This window comes from Ischnura elegans, chromosome 5 (assembly GCF_921293095.1).
Source record: "Ischnura elegans chromosome 5, ioIscEleg1.1, whole genome shotgun sequence".
NCBI lineage: Eukaryota > Metazoa > Arthropoda > Insecta > Odonata > Coenagrionidae > Ischnura > Ischnura elegans.
Window position 1 is genome coordinate 137,190,779 of NC_060250.1, and position 24,723 is coordinate 137,215,501.

Sequence of the window (24,723 nt, forward strand, 5' to 3'; positions counted from 1 at the left end):
CCGTGCTAGCCACCTCGTAGAAATCACCTGTATCGAAGATAAGCGATCCTCAAAATGGCAAAAACCCTTCATATAACGAGGCAATAAAGCAGTTAGCGGCATTTCTACAAACGGATAGCTATGATTTTAGTAGAAAACTTTTTAAACGCTAGATAAAAATCGTAAGACTGAGGTAGGGTTTACGGTCACAATAGGGGTTACCGCGGTGGGCCCGCCGCCACTCTTGAGCCCTTTCCAATGTTTGAGCTGATGGGAGCTATGAAAGACCTAGGAGAATGTTGTTAGCAAAATGCGGGTGCATTGCGGTAAGATATGGGTTCTCCAAGAATAAGAAACAATTTCCTTGCAGCCGCGCCCTTTCCAAGACAAGCTTCTGACTTGCCAGCGCAATCGTCGAATTCGTAACATATATCTCATGAATAAAATCGTAATTTGTACATTTAAAAAATCAAAAAATAACACATATGGAATTTATAATGTATGCAAGTGTAGAAAACTGTAATTTCGTCTCATCTTTAGCGAAATATCCTCAACTATAACTAATGCTGAACAAATTTCCGCATCTAATCATCGCGTCGGGTGGTTGGACACTCAGGCACATAATTTGATGGGAGAGGTGGGGTGGCAGGTTGGTGCAAGATTTCTCTTTTGATAATCAAAGTTGATAATTTTTTTGTTATGCGGTGTAAGATCTTATGCGTAGCAAAGTGAATAAACATGAAGTTTTTCTCTCACCACGTTATCAAGACGTGAAAAATAAAACATTTTCATGGTTTCATAAAAAATAATAGAAACTATCAAAGAAAAGAAATTTTCACTACTACGGAATCTAACCATATACATTCTTGCTATGGCATCCTTAAAAATTACTCATTTAAAAACAAAACGCAACTGTAGACATACACTTCTGATAATTTTATCAAAATATAAGAAAACATTATTGAGATCAATTAATGTTAATTTGACAGAAGTCTCTGTTTATTGCACGTCCTCCTTTTCCAAGGCTTCCATTCTTTTCGACGGCGTCGTTTCCCTTGGGGCTTGCTAGACACTTCCATCGCTCCACAAAAAGAAATACGCAAAACGAAAGAACGACTATGCGACCTCAAAATTAAGCAGCTAAGAAAACGTATGTCCGGCCGGCTGCCGGTGTTGCTGTTGAGGAGAGGGCTGCGCGCCTCGGAAGGGAGGGCCAGGAGGGGAGGCAAAGAAGTGAAGGATGACTCGCGGAAGGAGGAAAGGTGTTTAGGATGGCTCGAAACGACTGCGCGTTATCGAAAAACTGGCTGCAAGGTCTCACAATTTCCCAAATTGTAGCTTTGATTTACGACGTGTGGCATACGTGCAGCCTTTGCTTGTAGTTGAAGGATTATATTATACTTTGGCTGGCTGGATTTTCTTTACGCGATTTTACGCCGTGGTGATAGTCATTGAAAAAAATCGAAATTCGTGAAATTAAGCGTCAAGTATCTCCTGTAGGAAACCTGGTAAAAGACCCGTCTTTGTCTCAAGGCACAGATTTAAGCTTTAAAATATTCTGAGTCAAGAAACCGCTATGTACCTATAATGAGCGAAGCACAAACTGGTTAATAGAAAGGGTCTGCATCGTCTTCCGCGACAGTGCTAGGGCGCCCCCTTAAGGCCTGGTTACACGGTGCATTAACCCGTGCGGGTTAATGTATGAATGCGTGTCTGTTTGCATGTCTGAATTCATGGACGTTTGCGTGAACAAGAAGCATGAATGAGCGGTTACACGGTACGCGCGTTCGCACAAGTTTTCACACATTTTCTCGTATCGCGAGGCGTTTACTTTTTGTTTATTCCCTTTACAGTGCGCAAAATTTAAATGTGTAAACAGTATCATTAGGTAGGAATCAGACGATACCTACCAGAAAATAATTCTCTTTTCGTTGTTTCCTGTAGGACCAGGAAACTTCACATACTGGTAATATATTTGCGCTGCCGTGTAAACAGTGGTGTTCATTGTAGTTGCCGAAGTTGTTTCATTTCGTGCCAGTAATATTTATTTATATTTAATATTTATCGTTATCGCTCGCTTAATGCTATATCTCAATAGTACTCTATTTATTTCAAACCGTTATCAAAGTTAATGCTTAGGCTGAAAATTTGTAGACGCATCTTGTTTTTAAGCCGTGTTTACAAGATATTTTTCTGTCATCTGTTTCACTGAGTGTAGATGGTGTATGAGAATAGATATTTTTAATACTTTGTTCTACTTTTGTCCGGGACGGTTATAAAGTTAAGAAGATATTTCTTGTTGATGGAAAATATGTTGGTTTAGAGATCTGGTCGATTTATGAATTTGCTAATGTAAGTCGTCTTTTTGTGGTGGTCCAGTGCATTCCCACCCCGGACGTATAAAAGGTAGAATTGTCGTTTATTCGTTTGATATAAATTATGTTTAAATGTGTTCTATTAGTCGTATGATAGCCGTTGTATTTCACAAATGTCGTGTTGAAAACTCTGTTATAACCTCATCGATTGTTTTGTTCCGGCATAATACTACCAATGAGTTACCATAGACATAATCTTGGTATGTCCGGCATACATACAGGGATATTCTGTGTGAATATTAGTGTAGATGCAAATGGTGAGTTTGTGGTAGGATTCAAGTACGTACGATACAGTACAAATACGCGAAAAGAGTTACTGAATCATACTGAATAGCCCTGCAGATGACTACTGATTGTGTCGTTTCCTTTGTTTCCCACCAGGTGGCTCTGTTATCAACTTGTGCGAATGCATGAACGAAATTAGAACAGGTTCTATTTTCCGTTCACGCGTTCATGCATTTGTACATTTTGGGGTTTTTACACGGTGAATTTTTCCGTTCATTCTCGCGTTCATACATTTAGACAGGGTTAATGCATCGTGTAACCAGGCCTTTACAAACCCCTCCCCTCCTCCCTCCCCGCCCCTCCTCAATCCCCTCCCTCTCTCACTTCTCCTGGTGTGGCGACGCACCGCCACCTACCCCAAATCCCAAATCCATTGCTCCCCGCAATCTCATAGCAACGAGTCTTGTCTGCACTTCCCAAAGCCTCCATTCCTGTAGCGAAACCAGATATCCCCGCAGGTGTTTCTGAGTAGCGAAGAACCCAATTAATTCATCGAGAAAAATATCAGATTACAATGTCGCAGTATAATTACGCATCTCTCTTGTGTGTTGTTTTTTGACAGAGAGTACCGTGGGAATCAGCGCCAGGTAGTTCTCACAGGACTGAAACTTGGGAAGGAAGCGTGGTTGGAGGGGGGAAGCTGCGCGCGCACACATATATTCTCTATTTTCCTCATATAGATCGCGAAATCCGTAGTGCACCTTAGTAGTTCAGTGAATGCTGGTTTGGTTAGTGAGAGAGTTTCATCCTCTTTGAAGTGTTAATATTTAACGTGTATACAGAAGCGGTGCGCAGAAAAGAAATGAGAAGAAAAAAAAACTTTTTTCATAATAATAACTCAAAAAACTTCAATGCTTGGCTGAACAAGAACAGTGGTTCCTGTATCGGTGTACTACAAAATGAGAGTTTAAGTGCAGATTCAGGTACGTTTGAATATTCGTATTTTCATGTTAACAGTTTAAAGAATACCGTCTTGTGACGCGCTTCGAGTGAACTTTTTGTGCGGTTCTTTCTTATCTCCATCATTGCGTTTGTTTTCTTAGTTCGTTTTGTACGCGTATTTTAATTTTTTGTGTGTTTTTTTCTATTTTCAATAAACGTTTAGCGCCGAACGCAAACGTAGGAAAGAAACTATCTACTATTTCTACAGTGATACGCCTGATGCAAAACGTGTATTAAACTTTGGAGCAAAGGGCGGGGGACCGGGGGTCTGGGGAATTCTCCCCTGCTTATTTGGGGTTTTTAAGACTCAAAAAGCGGTTGTTTTGGCAAATTATTTGATAAATAAAGACACCACCGTGCACATGTAGTATGCCGTTTTGTTAGTAAATGTTTTATGGTGGTCATCTACATCTGCATACTGCCCCGCTCCTCCCCGGTCACCTGAACTATTTTTCTGGCTTTTCTGCGGGCGCGTTGCTTCTGTTTATTTGACGTATGCGTTCTCCGTGTTAAAATTTAAAATCCCAGCTCATCTGCCTCTCGAAGGAGGTTTTCGGGTAGACTGTTGAGTTCAAGTTCGGCTTAGCGTCAAATATTAGCAATATTTAAAGAATTTCAATTGTGTACAGTTGACCATAACGGCTTATTTTTTATTTCTTTCCTTAAGTGTGTATAATTTGGTTGTATTAATGTTTTTCGTAATATTTTACATTTTTACTTTTGATCTTTAAAAGAGTTATTCGAAAAGGTTATTTTAAAGGTTCTTAAATTTCAGGGCATTTTAAATGAGCTAATTCAGTAAATAGATAATAAAACCATTAAACATAATTGAATTTTATATTTAGCTGTGAAGTTCCTACTTTTCATTATATTTTTCTTAGAATATTTTATCTTGTTTTTAGAGCCAGAATTGCGTTAATATCCATTACCGGGCATGCAAATTCTAAAAAATTCTGGAGGGAGGGGGGGCGGGTGAATCCTTCGCTGAGAGGAGCTCCATCATGAGCGTCAGCCGAGGGCCCCCAATCACCCCAGACCACCCCTGGCTGTCACTACATTCGTAGCTAGTGGAAATTATCAGAAATGACATATACATCTACATATTGCCTGCGAGCCAACTCTAGGGTGTTTGGCAGAGGGTGATCAATATTCCCGCATGCAATTGTATTCCCACATACACACCACACGATCCAGTAAACGTTACGCATACTTAAAAATTATACTACCCTATGCTGTTAGAAATAATAATAAAATTCCGAAACATGCATTAAAGTATGCATAATTTAGTAGGTTACTCTACAAAATCGTGTAATCTATTTGTGAGTTCTAACGCTGCCGTTATAATCTCTTTTTGATCGTGGAATAAAGACATTCTGAGTATGTTTTTGCTAGTCTGAAACCTACCGTAATCGGTAGAATACCTTCATAATAATAATAATCTCTCTTATTTTATATACATGATCTGATCTACCGTAGTATGTTGGCGTTCGTAAGATATTGTTAACTTTGTCAGAGAAGACACTGCTCATGTATTTATCTAAAAGGTTTGGTCTATTTTTCAATCTACCGTCTGACTGAGATTCCCATCCGAGTTTGTCTAACAGGTAAATTACAATAACAAGGCTATCGTAACGATTTTTCACGTACCTGGCAGCTCTTCTTTGCACGCACTCTCATTCTTTTTTAAGCCTATTTCATGAGGGTCCCAAACACTGGCAGCGTATTCCAAATATGGTCTAACAAGGGAAAAGTAGATAATTTCTCTCTCTTTGTCGTCGCACTTTCCTAGTATTCCTTTAACAGAACCCAATTTACGATTGGCTTGACCTGTTACTTCCCGAATATGTGTATTCCACGACAGATATCTCCGAAAAGCCTATATTTGTATGCTTCTCTAAGATAGTATGACGGCTACGTTTCACCTTGAAATGGCTATGTAAGAATGAAAATAGGCTGATATTTTTTCGCTAATTCTTTGCTATTCGCGTTAGTATCCACTCCTCCTTTTCACCACATCTTTGAAATATGTTAACCTGGTGTGATGTGAAAAATTATTTACGCGCTGGTGTTTCTGTATTACGGCTTGCAGGTCTGGGCAAAAAATTTAATTTCCACTTCGTTTTTTTTGTGACTTAGAACTTTTTTCGCGCCAATATCTCTTATTTTTACATTTTAACCAGTGACCTTTGATGGTTTGTCTTCATGACGGTCTGCGCTATCACCTTTGAGAGTTTAGTGTTATATGTTCTATGCCCAATAGGTTGGTTTCCTTTTATTTTTATATTGCTTCAGTAGAATGATTATTACTCCTAGAGTACTCATTTCACGCTTTTAGATTTTTAAATCACAATGTCTATTTTTCGCGATTTTATGAAAAGTGAAAATTTTCAAGCGCGAGAAAACGCCACGTCCAAGTATAAATGCTGGGAAAAGCCCGTGTGACGTCATTCTGGTTCCGGCTGCCGCCGTGTGAGGCCACCTTATTTTGAGGCTATGAGCGCCGCTACAATGGAGGCTGCAAGCAGGTAGCGCTTGCCTTAAATAAGGATTTAATATCCTATCAAATGAAGGAAACTTTCCGACATAGTCAATTTTAAAAGGTGATTATTAAGAGATGTTTCCATGAGCTCTGTGCCTCATGCATGATTTTGTAATCTCAGACTATGAAAAAACTCCTATCTACTCGTATAGAATTTTGGTACATGTGACGTCTCGTGGACTGGCATTGAATGGGCGCCAATCTGGCCTTTTTCAAATGAGGTTAAAATTGACCATTAACATGCGTCTAAACTGGGATTTCTAAAACCAAATAAATAATTTGTATTTTATGAATACACTAATGGTGGGTAACGAATCGCAAGCAATGCCTTTCGTTTTCTTTGCCATAGGAAATCACCCTATTGACAGGCTTCAAATAACTGTAAGCGCAGATTCATGCCATCTTTAGGTTTCATTTTTTGTAATGAATCTCTTACACTGTGAGTGTTCTGCGACCTGGCCCCCAAAGGGAGTAAAATATTGTCATCCCTTTCGTGCACCCATGTTATTCTACCTTACTACTTGTTTCTCAATCGCTCTCTGCATTGACGTCAGCACCATATTTATCACCATCAGTCAGCAATCCTAGGGATGACCGTACGTTCTTCAGAGCTTGTTCACGTTACTTCATTTTGTCCCCACAGAATGAATGAGAATTCGGTCATTGAATAACCGCGAAAGACTCCGTACTGATCCTATCAAGGGTTTGACGCAGCTGGCCACTATCCACTCTCTCTTAGCCTTCTCGTGTTGACGTGTTTTTTCTCTGTGACATTCTTTAAAAAAAACCTTAGGTAAAGAGTGGACGGGAATACTTAGTTGACCTCTTTAAGAGCCGCGATGGACCGATGAAAACAATCGTAGAAGGACAAGTGGAAGGAAAGGTCGGCAAGAGACGACTCCGAGTAAGTTGCATAGAAGAGGTTATAGAGTATGTAAAACAGAAGAAATGCGTATAAAGTAAATACGCAGTCTCGATTTTGTGGACGTTTGCTATATCCATGATAGAAACACAAATGGTACTTTCCACACTATTTAACGGAACACTCAGACAGACAGACCATGGTTTCAACACTTGGTGTCATTTTCAAGGTGACAATTTCCCTTCAAAACGACGCAATGTGTTGAAACCGTGGTCAGCCGTTGAGTGTTAAATTAAATAGTGTGGAAATTACTATTTTTGTTTTTATCATGGATGCGGAAGAAATACATCGCTATGAAAAGGCTATAGGGTGGAAGAGAGGAATGGGGAGCTGCGTCCAGGTGATCTTAGGATTTTTTAACAATGGCGATGACGAGGATCCATGATAAATTGGCCCGCTTAGCTCATTCGGGGCCGTCCCTTGCCTTTTTTAACGTCCACTATTACTCAGAGGTCACAGGTCCATAGCTATAATGGTTCACACGCGAACTTTATTCGCTCCCTTGCCCTCATTTGTCAGCTGCTTCCCCTGCTCTTCCATGAGTCATTTGTATCTCTCGCTGAATTTTTAAATCATTATACCGATGTGTACTCTTCCGCGATACTTCTAGTCCTGAGGTGAAAAATTACTTCCCCTATATTTTAAGCTGTTGTTAAATACATTTCATTGATACTGCGTACAGCAGTTCTGTGCACCTGTAAAAAGCTGCGTTTACATACCAAGTCGGCGTAGCCAATTGTGAGTTCACTGCCTAGCCTATAGTCTTCAGCTTTGACAGGTCATTATAGAACAAATGAGTGAGGGAAGTGAATTCATCAGAAATCTCGTAAACCTCTAATTTAATTTAAATATTGTCAGTCTCGTCGAGACTGAAAAAGAAACTGATTTTCTTCCCACATTCCCGCATCAAAGACGGCAAAAACTGAATAATTATTTTAATAACCTTCATTGCGCATCTATCATATTTACAATGAAGAAAACCCCGAAATCGATAATTGTATAACAACCTCGATAGGGCCTTCGACCCGCAGCACGGTCTTAGTCAATTTTCAAGGGGAATATTCTTGCCCTGTTGCCGTTGTTCTCTTGGCAACGGCTCCCTCTCTTTCCGTCTCTGTACTCCCTCTCACGCACTCTGCTGTGGCTTGCCTCCCCCCTCCCTTCACACCTTCCTCTATCGTCTTAGGGCATTTTTTTAAACACGCAACTCGATACAAGAGACGAAGGCAAAGGAAAGACCAAATCTTCACGTCGCGTGTCTAAATGCAAGCCTGGAAGAGTCTTGGGGTGGTCGGTGTTTCTTGTACGTTTCAGCCATGAACACATTACGACCGTAATTCATTTTACAAGGATACGATGGAAGTGTAACTTTTGTTTCTAATAATTATTATCTTACATTGATTTTCAGGGTTGATTCCAATGATAGTTTTCAGTTTCTTCCGTCGAATCAGATTTTTTTGCGTATAGCTTTCCTAAAGTAAGGCATTAAATAGTTAAAGAGAATATAATTTTCATTCGTTCGTAAATCTTTGAATTTCATATCTTAAAAAGATACCTTCCATTTTTTGTGCACGAAAAAAATACACACATCGTAAAAATATTCATGATCACCGCTTTGGCTCCAACCCTTCCACAAGTCATGACGTAACTAAGTGGAAATAGCAGTGGCTATTGAATGATTCCCTCATAATCTAATGCTATTTACCAACAAAATTGCTTCATAGTTTGGTCCAACGTGCACCAGGCTTCGCTTACGGCACGATTCATATTTTATAGAAACGAAATTCTTAGCTTCCCCGAACGCGAGCGCGAAGTCGTCTTGCGATATTACCATTTTGCGCACTTTCGTCGTAAAAGGAGAATTGGGTACGATGCTGTTTATCTTGCTTTTAATCAAGTTTTTACCTGTCAAACCACGGGAGTCACGTAATAGAAAACATTATTCCATGTGGCGTTAGAACCAGAAATTCCCCGAAAAGATCTGAAAGATTCAAATAAATTTCTCATTTCCATTTTTAATTTGTAAATTAAAAACCTTTATGATGCTATCGCTCAGAGAATTATTAAACGAAGAGAAATATAGGTTTATATTTTTTTAAATTTCAGCCTACATCTACATAATACCCTGCGAGCCACCTCTAGGGTGTTTGGCAGGGGGTGATCAATCACCAACATGCAGCATGCAATTGGACTCCCACATGCACACCACACCGTACAAAAACATTCCTTATACTAACAAATTATAATACTTTATGCTGTTAGAAATAATAATAAAATTAAGAAATATGCATAAATTTTTACATATATTAGTAGGGTACACTACAACTCATATAATCTATTAATGAGTTCTATCGCTGCCGTTATAATATCTTATTGATCGTGGAAAAAAAGACATTCTGAATCTGCCTGTTCTACAAAATATCTCTCTTATATTATTTACATAATCTGATCTTCCGTAGTATGTTGGAGTCCGTAAGATATGGTTAACTTCGTCAGAAAAGACACTGCTCTTGAATTTATCTAAAAGGTTTAGTCCATTTTTCAATCTACGTCCGGAAGAGATTCCCATCCGAGTTTATCTAAGAGGTCAGTTGCACTAACAAGACTATCGTAACGACCTTTCACATACCTGGCAGCACTTCTTTGTCCGCGTTCTAACTCAGTTATTATGCCTTTTTCATGAGGGTCCCAAACACTGGCAGCGTATTCTAAATGTGGTCTAACGAGGGAAAAGTAGCTAATTTCTCTCACTTTGTCGTCACACTTTCCTAATATTCTTTCAACAAAACCCATTCTACGAATACCTTGACCAGTTATTTCTCAAATATGTTTATTCCCCGATATTTATTGAGTCTAACTCCTGGATATTTCACGGATTCAACAGTCTCTAATTGGGTACCCCGAATTATTCAGCTACGTTGTAGGAAGTAATTCTTCTTCCAGAAATTCATTACGACGCATTTTTTCAAGTTAAATTCTAACTGCCAAGCATCGCACCAAGCTTGGATGGCAGCAAGGTCATTCGTTAGTTCATCAATATCTTAGCTGGAACGGATTTCTCTGTAAACTACAGCGTCGTCTGCAAATAATCGTAACTTTCTGTGTACTACTTCGCCAATGTCGTTTATGTAAAGATGGAATAGGAGTGGGCCTATGACACTACCCTGAGGAATGTCAGAAGTGACTCTAACCTCATTGGAGACTGCACCGTCTAATACTACTCTTTGGACACGGTCGCTCAAAAGTTCTCTTATCCAGGAAATCACATCTTCATCTAGACCATAAGATTTCAATTTTATTATTAACTTTCCGTGGGGTACTTTATCAAATGCCTTTTTGACTTCAAGAAAAATCGCGTCAACTGGAATATTGTCTTCTCCAGAGACTAAAATATCGTGGGAAGATTCTAATTGCCTTACAAACAACAACTCCTGAGATGGATTTTCATCTTTAATAAAGCGTACATAAGCCAGAAGTTTCATTACCTGACAAAGTGTACTCGTCCAACTGTGATGCCAATTCTTATGTTCTCAGTATGGTGCACAATATATTTTGGTTTTGTTAAAAGAATATTAGGATAGTGCGACGACAAAGTGAGAGAAATTAGCTTCTTTTCCCTCGTTAGACCACATTTGGAATACGCTGCCAGTGTTGGGCCCTCACGAAAAAGGCTTAATAACAGAGTTAGAACGCGTGCAAAGAGGAGCTGCCAGGTATGTGAAAGGTCGTTACGATAGTCTTGTAAGTGTAACTGACCTCTTAGGTAAACTCGGATGGGAATCTCTGTCGGACCGTAGATTGAAAAGTTTGCTAAACCTTTAAGATAAGTTCAAGAGCAGTGTCTTTTCTGACGAAGTTAACCATATCTTACGGACGCCAACATACTACGGAGGATCAGATCATATAAATAAAATAAGAGAGATAGATTGTAGAGCAGACAGATTCCTAATGTCATTTTTTCCACGATCAATAAGAGATTATAACGGCGGCGAGGAAACTCGTAAATAGATTAGATGGCTTGTAGTGTAGCCAACTAACCTATGTAAAACTTAATGCATGTTTCTCAATTTTATTATTATTTCCAACATCATGTAGTAGTATAATTTGTTAGTATACGTGACGCTTTTTGGACCGTGTGGTTGCATGTGGGTGTCCAAATGCATGCTTCATGCTGGTGATTGATCACCCCCTGCCAAACACCCTATAGGTGGCTCGCAGGGTATTAATTAGATGCAGATGTAGATATATCTTCCACATTTTCAGCCATTTCATCTATTCGCCATTGAACTGAAGTATTGTAAGGGAGATTAATTTTTATCGTATCACTTCGGTTTTTAGAAATTGGATTTGCTGTAAGAATTCTGTTATAATGGCTAATTAACGCCGCACAGTGGTCCCAAATCGAAAAAAAGTTGGCCAAAATTAATAACGTCGTAATTTTAGCTAAAACAGCAACAAAAGTGGATGTCTCTTACTGATTTTGATCGTCTGAATCTGATTTTGGCATTATTTTTACGATGTCTCTTCATTTTATCATTATTTGAGCTGTTATTATTTAAACAATTTTTAGAAAATCTCGATATAGATGTCATTGCGATTGGCGATAACTTGGTGTTCATGGAGAGTTTAAATTAGTATAATTTTAAGGTAAAAGATGTATAAATTGTTGTCGAAACCTATTATAGAATTTACGACATGAAATTGGTGAGATTCGAACCCGCGACCATCAGCGTAGTTGGTGAGATACCAAAATCGGAAAAAAATACACTCACTCATTTTTGGCTCCCATATATTTGATAAGTCACATAAGTTGAAATAAAATGACTGATATAAAAAACATTGAGGAAAATAATGTTCGAATTGCAATAAAATCGCTTTCATGTATCACAAAGAAAATTTTTTTAAGTTAATCGTCGTCCGATGTCACCCCATCGGACTCATTGTCGCTCTGCGAATCACTTAAAGTTAGCTAATTTTCACCTCACCTGATAGACTGACCTCGTTTTTTTGTGACTCCTGATGTAATTAAAATGTATGATTCAGATATTTAAAGGAGTCTTCGAAAGACATCTTCATAATTTAACATTATTGGGTATTTTCTTGTACAATGCTCTCGGAATTTCCTCATGTCTATGTTCCTGGCCTCCAATGCTTCCTCCATTTAAACTTCAATTGTAAGAAAGGATTCTTTGGAAATTGCTGTTCCATGTATCAGCACTTTATGTACCATTAGCAGGATATAATACCAACCATAATCGATGCACAGCTCAGCTATTTCAATGCAATACTGGCTGAAGGCTTCATTATTTATCTCATAGCCGCAGGACAGAGATTTTAATATCACTGAAAGCCTATGAATAAGTCTTTCATCGATACCTGCCAGGAAAATTACAAATCACATTAATAATTACATTTCATACACATAAAGCATTTATTCGTAGATTCTTCAAAATTATGGAAACGGGTCCAATATTTCTTACTTATTGATTACAATTTAATATTTACACTTAATTTCATCTTGTCTGAAACTTCACTTTTAAAAATATGATGATTGAGATTAATGAGTGATTATTTTTATACACTGCATATATTCACCGACTGTGCATACACTGTAATCATTTGCACTCAATAGATGCGAGAGGGAGATATTGATATGCTTCTGGAGGGAATTTCATTTTCTTCTGCAACCAGCTTTTGAACATCTCTTTGAAATGCTCATCTGTCCTCGAGCTTTGATTCCACTTTCTCAGGTATTTCGAGAAAACATTCTTCGCACAAATCGCGTCAGAATATTTTTTGCATGCTTGATTTCATTCAGTCGAAATCTTGTTTTCAAATATTCCACGACATATTCCTTCTTCTTCGCTTATTAATATTCTTTTCTCTCTGTATTTTTATTGTACACCGCAAGGTACGAAAGCATTTGCGGCACCCATAACTCAAATTTAACAGGAGTATTTACGGCTGAAACGATGAATGTGATTTCTAAAAGTTGTCTTTTTTTATCCAATAATAAACCGGAAATTATGAGTTGACATTGAATAAAAGATATACAAGCTTATATAGACTTGCCTCTGAATTTCCGACGTATCCTGAAATTTGAATGCAAAACATCGCCAAAGCAAGTGCTTTAATTATCTGGAAAGGAGAGGTTTCTCGAGTTAGCCGTGTTAACATAGTTCGGAGCACAGCACTTTTTCACTAAGAAAATCATTGAGTAAAACTGAGTGGGAAATATTCACCACATCCATGCAATGGCTATGGTGAGGGAGGCCGTCATCCTCATTCCATTATTATTAAAAAAATTCACTTGCAAGATTCACGCTCCATTGGTGGGTTTAGACGAATTTTTCCCCCCGAATTCAATCCTATCTACGTCTATGGGCTGTTGAAATGATTCTGTGAACAAATCTTGGCATTAGGGAGCATTTATTTCTCTTAGCTCCAATACCTTATTTCGGAATAACGTGCTGACAACGCTGTACAGCATGTAAGGGATTTCTTCTTTATAAAAATATGAGGAAAGTTTTGCAGAGAAAAGCATCTTGTGGTTACTATAAGGTTCTCGCATAAGGACTTAAGTAGTCGGTTTTGATCACTAATAATGTTTCTCATTAAGAGCATGAAAACCGGCCCTCATTGGTTTCATGAATATTTGAAGGTGAGTGTACAAACGAGAAGTGTGCATACGATAGGCGTGAAGCACTTGATTAATGTAATCGTACAGGATGTAGAATTATGCTAAGTATACACCATGCAAGTTTGACCACCGATACAGGAATATTTGAGCGACAATGCCACTGTCTCCCGCCGGCCAGCCGCCCTCAGCGGAGCGGTGCACCGCTCAACTTAAAACCCTCTATATGTCGGATAGGCAAGTATAGGCAAGATTTTCTTTCTCCATCTTGTTGTACATACTCTTCCTAAGGATTCAGCATAGGAATCTTCGAGGGGCACGGAGGGGCACAAAACTATATCGACACATTTGACTAAAAATAGGCCCCAAAATAGCTAACATTATAAATAATGAAATATTGTTATAATAAATTCTGAAACGATCAAAAAATACTATAATATTGTGAACAAATATGCAAAATTACCGTATTAAAATTGACAGATGAATCCTATGAAATTAAAATAGTCATTTATTAAGTTGAATTACCCTAAAGTCGAGTATTTCTATGCCTCGGGCGTTTTAGGCTGAACATGCCCATGTTTGACGGGTTACACAGATCAACATAATAATCACATAGGCCTATCAGGTACGAAATATAATAGGCTATAGCCTGTAGAATCCGAATACATAATTCAAAGCTTCCTCGTAAAAAGTCGAAAAAATGACTTTTGGCCAGCTTTTTTCGATTTGGGACCACTGTGCGCCGTAGGCGCTCGTACTTCGAATTTATATTCTTTAGTGGCTTTACTTTATCCTAAGCTGATCAAGGCAGTATTCCTTTTGTCGACGAGTTCGATGTCTTGAATTATTTCCAATGTGTTCTTTTCATTCAAAGAATTATTGTGAATGTTACCTATTGTTTGAAAAAGCTATGCTACAAGGAAATGCACAATATCAGTAAAATCGCGATCTGGTGAATTAGACCAGAAAACCGGGAATTTATTGATGTCCATCCAGCAAATGGGAAATTTAATGTTATAAATACGAAGTATGAGAGAAAAGGTCCTCGTGTTGTATAATTTATTAACCATTTCATGAAAAACGTAAGCAATATACTAGCCGTTTATTTTTGGAATATACTTCGCCATCATAAAATTATACAATATTTTATATAATAGTGCTATAACGATATCATCTGAATAATGAAAAATCACTTGCCAAAATAGCCTCGATAATATCGCTGGAACCGACTTATTTGGAAAAAGATTACTCTGGTAAATACTTGGTGTAAAACTACCGAATCTAGTTATCAGATGACCTGATTCCTCTCTGCATTCACAGCCGCTTTATACGCACTGAACTTTACTGCCGAAGTTGTCTGTGACGTGAAGTTCTACCAACGATAGAACACATGAGACTACACCCCTTCAAACGTTTCCATGGTGCAAGAAAGGCTTGGGAAATTTTTCAATTGTTCTTACTTTAAAATGTAAGAAGACACATTATTTAAATTACTTCCAGATAAAGGAAACAATGTAAACTTTCGAAACGAGGCTGGTAAAAGAAGACAAAAGGAAGGTTACGGAACCTTCAAATTTGTCACATTGTCAGGACCCTCCGCCGCCCCCTTGGCACTTTTCGCCCCCATAGACTACAGCAACGCCCCCGAAGGGGCGATAGCGCCCACTTTGGGAACCACTGTACTAGTGGTAGTCGCGCAGCCCATTGTTGGTAAGCGTCGGGAGTGAAGCAAGTGAAATAGGGAGGGGGAGGAGTCGGAGATGAAGCTGCCGAGAGAGGAGGGGAGGGAGATGAAATGGATGAGGAAGCCGAGTGTATACTGGTCGAGTTCTCTCCTCGGGTGGTTACAGAGAGGATGTCTGCCGAATGGAATGGGAGGGCAGGGAGAGAGATACAAGGGGAGCGCTGCGGGGGGGTGAGGGACCGTCAAAAGGAATAAACAGGCACAAACACACGTGGCGAGGGTTTTCCCCTCTTGCGGTTGCTGACCCGTGTGCCTTTGCTCGCCCATGCACATTGACGAATGACATCGACATTCCACAGTCGAGTATCTGTCATCATGGAATCTATGCTCTTGTGCTATGAAAATAGCTGCGGTTTTTCTCGAGGTAGCCAAGCCGCTGGAGACTCGAAGACGAGATGGTAGCCGTGGATTGATGGAGCTTTAGGGTAGTTTCCTTCATCAAAGAAAAGGAAATGCAATGATGGCGATTACTTACCCACCATTAGTGTATTAATAAAATACAAATTGTTTGGGTTTAGAAATACCTGTTTAGACGAATGGCAATGTTCAATTTCAACCGCATTTGAAAAATTCCAGATTGGCGGCCATGCGATGCCACTCCAAGTGACGTCATAGGGACCCAGCTTCTATACGAGTAGATAGAAGCATAGAGTAAGTATATATAGAGAGCTCACCACACGTGCAAAAATCGTATACGTTTTTGGTGTAGTTCTAGAACAATTAACCAGATGGCTATGAACAATTTTGGCAATTTTTTAAATTAGCTCGTTCCACATGTCTAAAAACATATTCTGAAGCAGAAAGGGTTGCTACGTTTAGTGAAGACATTAATTATTCGATTTTGTTTATAACAATTGTTATCAAAATATTTTCTCGAATTTCGACTAGTTTTTTTCCGAGTTTCCGAGTTTATATTCCTAATCCATTTTCCGGCAGACTGTTCTTAGTATAAAGTTGAAACTTGCAGGAAATGTTTATAGCAGATTTTTTGCCGTATTGGTAAACTGTAATTTGTTCATAACTCAGTTTCAACGTTGTTATGTGTGTTTATATATCTTTCGGTCGAAAAATCTGGAATTTTGCAGGGTAAAAATCAATCGCCTGCTAACTTTCGTATCTTACGATATAGGTCCATATATGCTGAGTATGAAATTTGGACAAAACTATAAATTTATTTTTGGTGAAAGAATTGTAACTTCGTCTCGATTACATGGGGAGTTATGAGTTTTTAATGAACGCACCTCGTCAGGCTTTCCTTACTGGCCTGGGTTTACGTTGAAAGCTCCCGCCTCCCAAGGAGATCGTATTGCCATCAGATAGGTTGGCGAGGTGAGCTGTTGTTTTGACGAGAAAGAGATTTTCCGTGAGGGAAGATTTTTTCGCTTCAAGAGACAATATAAATCTTATCGATGTTCATCGCTTCGTTGAACGATCAAATGAAATGTATCAAATCAATGTATCAAATGAAATACATTTCGCGTAGTGTGCTTCAGAACTTCAGTTCGGAAATACCTCTTTTTGGTGGGGTGTAAATGTTATTAACAACACCAAGAGCCGGAATATTACAATAAAATAGGAATGCGAGATTGGATCTCTACACTGAAAAACAATGCACTGCTTGCCTTGCGCTAACGGTCATAGCCTCTTCACCACAGTTGGTAACTAAAGCTTAAAAGTATATGTTAATGAATTCTTGAGCGCGCGCGAATGAGCGCGCAGCTGTAAACGAACACAAAGAGGTATGCATCAGCAGTAGCATTTTTGGGAATAGAGGTGGTCGGTGACCTTGATTTGTTTGCTTGATTGCGGGATGAGTAATGGCCCATTCTGCTTCCACGTCGAAAATGAAAAGGTTTCTTTCGGCTGTACCAGGTTTCTACTTCGGGTCTTACGTAAGGGGCCGGGATCATCTAATGTATGCTTTTGCCTTTCCTTGAGACCGTATTCTGATCATAGTTGTGGTAATCGTCGTCTCGTCAATAACAAGACGCATTGTCGTTTGAGGAAAGTTTTGTTTTTAGCGTAAGCATTCAGTTGAGGTTCTTAAAAGTAAAGCAAATAGCGGCTGCAATAGGGCCCGGGTTCACTCAAAGCTTAAATTCTTGCCTCATCATATGAATGATTCCCTTCTCCCAGGGGCCGAAAAACGAAATATCCAAAGATACATTTTACTCGGTTAGCATTTATATAGCATTATCAAATGGTGTATTTTTAGCATATTCCGATTGTAAGTTGTTGCAGCACTAGAAAAATATGGCAATTCAAAACTATCCGCCCTCCCCCTTTTCGGAATTAAACCTCCTATTATGTATGCAGTTTTGTGAATCGAAACTGAAAACAAAATTTGCTTCGTAGGCCTCATGGGGAATCCTAATCCGTAGGCTAAAATATGTTATCGAGTGAGAATCTTGAGTTATCCATTCATTAATTGTTGTAAAATATTTGATTCTATGTGTAGTAGATATTGATTGCTTTTCGTACACAATTGAACAGTCCAAAACCTATTTTTTTGCCTTTGATAACAAGTTATTCATTTAAATACTGATTTTCAACACTAATACAGGATTTGTTTCAATCATGCAACATAAAGTAGGTTCGAAGATTTTCGCGGCGTTGATCAGATTATCTCTGCATTCTCTTCGGGTTTCCACCGCGTCCGTTGGCTTCTGTCGAAACTGTTCTCGCCAAAAGGCAACGGACGCGGTGAAAACCCGAAGAGAATGCAGAGATAATGCAGCAAAAAGTTTTAAGTCTAAACTTCGAACTGCAACCGACCTGTTGACGAGCCTTTCCGGAAATACTTCCTCCGAGTGGCTGAAATGTCATCTATCAATGATTTTCCCGAGGTGTAATCCTCATTTTCCTCCATTGTTGGGGACTTACGTCCCAACGAGTAAAAACTGGTGATGTGTTTTTAGAATGTTAAAAATTTTGGCACCCGTTAATGAGCAAGTTGCATTCAATCTGGCGTCCGAGTGTAATTTGGTGGCCGTATACCGGACGCCGGATTACAAACGTGTAAAAATCGCAGGAATCGACTAATTACATCATGTAGACACTATTTCCGAAAATTAGTATGGACGCCAATTTGTTAGCAATATGTGCAAATTTCGTACATTATTAGTTCGGCATAATTCCGGGCAGAGCGGCGCTGACCGCGGTGAATACCGAGCCCCCGAATATCTCCGTACAGTCTTAGCAGCAAGTGGCGTCCACTGCTTGGCAACACCGCTCTGCCTGGTTCTGCTATGAATTTATCTTGCCCAAGCGCCTTCGAGGAGTTTTGATCCCTCGGCGGACTGCGCGGCAGCCGAGTGCGCGTCATCCCGCGCTACCGCTCCAGTTTTTACTTAGTCCAAAGTCAGTTAAAAGAACTTGCGCTCTGGTAACTTCAATAACAACATTACTGCTATCACGGTATTTTAATTGGCACAAAAATAATTATTTTGGGGGATTTGAGTAAAATAAATAAGGATTAGTGTATCAGGAAAACCGTCTTTTCAGTATTAATATATTGCGCAAAAAATAAAGGGAAATAATGAATTCGACTGATTTTACTATCCCCCAAAAGTATAATTGGATACCTATGTTCTTAATCATATAACCACTCGCATATTATCTTGATTACAATAAAATAAAAGAAGGCCTAATAGCAGAGGGAGGAGGAAGGGGAGGAGAGACTTAAGATCTGAAGGTCCCCGCATGTCTCATGAATCGAAAAGCTGACGCTATATTCGTGGGAACGCAAAATAAGAGCGATTCTCAGACGAAAGGGAGGCAGGAAGCTTGAAAAAATAAATGAAAGTCAAAGAGCAAAGGAAGGGGCAGGGGAGGAGTGACTCATGATTTTGAGGTTCCCGTATGTCGTATGCATTGAAAAAGCAACGCTATATTCGTGGGAGCGTGAAATATGAGCGGTTCGCAGACTAAGGGAAGGCAGGACGATTGAAAAAATAAATGAAAGTCAAAGAGCAGAGGGATGGGGCAGTAGAGGAGAGACTCAAGAGCCCGAGGTTTCCGTAGGTCATATGCGTCGAAAAACAAACGCTATATTCGTGGGAACGTGAAATATGAGCGCTTCCCAGACGAAAAGAAGGCAGGACGATTGAATAAAACAATAAAACCAAAAAGAGAGGGAAGGTGGCAGAGGAGGAGTGACTCGGGATCTCAAATCTATTTTTTCTTCGTTGGAAGGAGGCAGAGCGGGAGGACGTGGGAAAAAATGTGGGTGCGTGGAAGGGGTTCCCCTAGATTGGTACAAAATATTTATTTTATTTTATGCAATGGTTTTGAGGTTTATTGGGTAATTCATGTCCATTTTGTACAAGTACCTACACATAATACTCACGTGTTTTGAGTGAAAAGCAAATTGGGTGAATATCAATTTAAAAATTAATGAGATACGAGATCACATTTAACACGTCGATCTTTAAAAAAACATTAGTGATTCATTTTATTTATATGTCAGCGTCAGTAACATGGTCTGATTATGTAGTAATTCCATACGGCGCATCTACAGTTTTATCTACCACTCTACAGGTTTGGGTGTTAGACGATTTTCGTCAGATATTCTGGAATTATGCTCCAACGTAACCACTTGTAAGAGCTGTTTGTTCCTTAACTTACGTAGAAAAAAACACGAAACTTGAACTTACAATCCATTAATCATAGAAACTTGTACCACTGTTATTTTTGCTCCTGATACTTGGTCTGTAGTCTGATGATGATGTGATCTCGTCTCTCTCTCTCTGATCTCGTCACTAACGTCAGATTTTCTCTCTTAGCATTTGTATTTCGATATAAAATAATTGGCGAGAATTACAAGCATTCGCTTTTCTCATTGTAACAATGGTAGTAGATCTACAAGCCAAAGGAATTCCGGGGTGGCTGTGAACCGAAGTGCTTTCTTCGTGAGGCATTGGTTCTTAGTCCTTTTACTAACTTATTCTTTGGAATAGTTAAACATTTCTTCCCACGGCTCCGCAACCCTTTGGCCAAGGCTAACGCATCATATACATAAGAGAACGAAATTTATTCAGCTGGAAATAGAAATATATTTTGAAAAATAAGAGCCTCATTCCCTGAGGATCTCATCCGCATTTGATGATGCGTCTTATTTTATTATAAGAAAATGGATTATTTGGAAAATGAAGCTGGTTTTTTCTAGAGCATGGTACCCCAAAGGTTCTATTAATCTCACGTATAGCGGATTCAATTCATGGTCGAATTTAATGAATTTGTCGTATACAAAAAGAACAAATTAGCAACATTTCACTCGTAACAATGAAAGTATTCTCGAAGATGGAACTTGAATTAGTTTTTAATTGGTTTAAGATTCCAAAGGTGTACTTCAACATAGGCCTGAAAAAATCGGAAAGGATAATTTTACTACGCACGTACGGCAAATTTGAATCATTTATTTCATTTTCCCACAGAATTTCAGTTGTAACATTCATAGGAAACATAAGCAAATACTATCAATTAGACCTCACTATTCACCATCAGGTATTATCACCAAACTTAAAAATAATGTATTTTTTAACACATCGTGATTTTAATTATAATCAATGTTGAAAAATTCATACAATATAAGATAAATGGATAAGTTAAACAATAGATTGAACTGGGGGAAAATAGGATAAAATTGTCACTTTAATCCTGCTACTGGTTCTAGTTTCAAAAATTCTTATTGACCATGTTCTACGATTGAAGTTTCGATGGCATTTAAAATTTTTCTTTTGTACTCCTAGCCGGCCTACCGAACTAATTTATCTCGTCTCCTTAACAGAATGACAATAGTTAATTTAGATCATCAATTAAGCGTGAAGCTAGTGGAAATGAGTTTTTAGAAAGTAATACGGTTTGAAACGCAATTTTTTCCGTCATAGGTTATCGGGCGATTGACTCCCAGGTAGAGGGTCTACGCTAAAGCCTTCAAGGTCATCGGTATTCACGGGGGAGAAATGGAGCGGTGCCCTCGTTCCGTGTGAATAGTATCAAAACATAGAGGGGTCCGCTAGTGAGTCTCAAACGCAATGGCTTCATTCCCTTCCAGCGGTCGTAGGCCCTCTGCGTCTCAGGAATACAGTGCAGATATAGAAGGTGATTTTGATAGAGCCATACAGACTAAAAACCAAGAGAGCAATGGAAAAAAATGGAATTCGGGTGGAAAAATCAAGAAGATATCAAGGAAAACCATAAACCTAGAAGATAAATTGAAAGAGGTAAATTGCTTTGAAAATGGAGAGCGTGAAAGCGATATTGCGCGGAAGGTTAAACTCGCGATGTCTTATTCTGAATAAAGACGAAGTTAAAACATTAGTGACCTCAGCCGCACCCACTTTAACCAAGCGTTCAGCACATACGGAAAGTTCATTTTGAATTAGTACGAAAAGGCAAGGTTGGTAATTTCTCCGAGACATTTAGTGAAAACTCCGGTTGGTTTCAGGGTTTTACACGGCAAGCAGGTATTTTCAGTGCGGCGATATCAGGTGAATCTGCAAGTGTTGATTGCGGAGTCGCCGCAACATTTTCTGATGAACTCCAAGCTGTGATTAAAAGTGGCTCCTTTCTTCCTCAACTAGTTTTTAGTGCCGACGAGACGATATTGTTTCGGAAAAGTATGCAATCTCGTTCATTCATTTTCAGGGAAGGAAAACTGTGTCAGATTTCAAGGCATTTAAAGACTATTTCACGTAGTTGCTAATGACTAATGGGACTTCAAATTAAAGCCAGCTCTAATTTTACATTCACAAACTCCGCGAGCAATGAAATGGTATTCAAATTAGCAATAGCCTGGTATTTGGATGAGCGAAAAAGGGGCCTAGATGAGGCAGCAATTGTTTCTAGGTTGGTTTAAAAATTGGTCAACTGCCGGCAATGCGTTATGGACCCCTGAGATTGCAGAGGTTAGCCCACCCAAACACAGGAAGGAATTCCTAAAGCTCGTACGATTTTTTTTTACGTGAACAAAAGTCTTTGAATGCATGCCTACTATCTTTAAAGCTATTTTAAATTATAAATGTTTCTATGAAAAAGGTTTTCTAAGGCTATTAATAGGAATATGCTATGAAAAATCTCCACACTAAAATTCCACAGCACCCAAAAATCACAAAATAGCTGCAAATGAGGTAAGGAATTTTTTCAAGGATCAAAAGAACAAGTAGGTGTGCCAACCGGATAACTAAAAATTAGCATGAATACGCAAATAATCTACCCATGCCCCAGTTACCTCGAAGCTCCTTATATCCTGAAAAATGCATAATATTCGTACGCAGGTATCCGCGGTGATTACTTGAGTTCAGCATTCTTTCGGGCTGCATCCGCGTCCGTTGTCGAAGAACCACAACAGTTTCGCCAGCTCTCCTGCCAGCGTCCTCAGGTGAAGGATGAAGTGAAGCTAGTGATGGGTCGATCATGAACGATTCGATCAATAAGATTGAATCACTAGGTGAATCAAATGACTCGTGATTCATTTCGTTAAACAAGTCGATCATCAATCACTCCGACTTCCGGTTTCATATCAATCATCTCGGTTTCCGGTTTGTTTCAAAATTTGGAACGATCGATGCTTGATCTCTTTTCCTCAGGGCAGAAATAGTTGTGAGAAAATTAAATACTATGTTATGAAGAACTGAATACTTGTGTAATCTTTTTCTTAAATGTTTTCCAGCAGTTATCAGTATTATTAACACCAATACACGTAAAAGGAAAATATTAAGATGACTCCTGTAGGAGAACGTTAAGAAGTAGAAGTTAAAGCTGGTTATATTTTATTGTGCCGTTCATAAAATTATCCTGCAGATCAGATTCATGCATTGTGTGGTGTATTTTGTGTTATATTTTGATCAACTATAGTTAGAAATTATTTAATTAGTGTTAAGAAACTGTGGCAGTTTCGCCTTCCCAAATATTTTCATGACACTGCTTCCTTCATTTTTTCAATCTAATTTACTCATCTAGGAATTCACAATTAAAATAGTATATGAAATGATAATATGGATAGCAATCAGCGTTACCAATGCTCTTCGCAGATGAGGCAGTATTTATTCGATTATTCAAAGTGATTTATTACATCCATTGATTGAGTCTTTTCGATCTGGATTCCTTTTGAGTCTTTTCGATCATGATTCCTTTTGAGTCTTTTCAATCATGACTCCTTTGAGTCTTTTCGATCTTGATTCCTTTGAGTCTTTTCGATCTTGATTCATTTGAGTCTTTTCGATCATAATGATTGAATCAATTGATTGAATCATTTATGTGACTCGAATCAAAATGATTGAATCACTAAAATGATCGACTTTGCCCATCACTAAGTGAAGCTTTTAGTCGTCTCTTATATAGTCGATTTTTGGCGCCAATGCGGTGGATTTCTTTCGATCAATCAGGGAACGTCCTCGTATTTGCGTCGAATATACCTTTTCCACGCGCTGTGCAAAGGATAGCCACCCTCCCTGTTAAAGTTCGCTGGTCTTTTGACTATCTCAATGGTCTCTCTTATTATTCTCGGGAAGTACTTGTCTTCTCTCGCAATTATTTTGGCGTCGTCAAATAAAATTGAATGTCCGGATTCACTCCAGGCGTGCTCCGCGATGGCAGAGGCTTTGAACTGTTTGTTTCTGGTCGCTCTTCGGTGTTCGCTCATACGGGTGTTCAGCGCTCTGCATGTTTCACCAATGTACCATTTACCGCAAGAGCATGGCACTTGGTACACGCCTTCGGAGAGTAGTGGTGAAATTCTGTCCTTGGGCGCGGGTAGAATGTCAGCTATCTTAGTGACGCAGTTGAACCTGGTCACTACATCATGCTTCCTCAATACTCTCGCGATTTTCTCAGACGTCCCTGCGATGAAGGGGATGGTGACATAAGCCTTCGGATCCGGCCTGGTGGCATCTTCTGGGTCGGGCGTCGCGGGCACTTGTCCTCTGTTTTCTTCCTTCTCGGCCCTTTTCAGGACCATCTTGGCGCTGTATCCATTTCTTAGTAAGGCTGATGTCAGGTGCTTCTTCTCGCTGGCAATTGTCATTGTAAAGCGGTGAATTGCTAGAAGACATGCGAGAATGGTTAGAGGGCAGAATGTTAGGGAAACGAGGGAGGGGAAGGAAAAGAATAGGATTTTTAGATAGATTGAAAGAGAGTAGGCCTTACTGTGAGTTAAAGAAGGCAGTGCTGGAAGGAAAGGGAGGCTCCCAGATCACTTCTTGCGTACTCCATGGAAACCTACCTTAATCGGTAGAATACTATAATAATAATGCGAGAATGCGTGGATGCGAGACGGAAAAATAGCCCCTTTTCTAATTT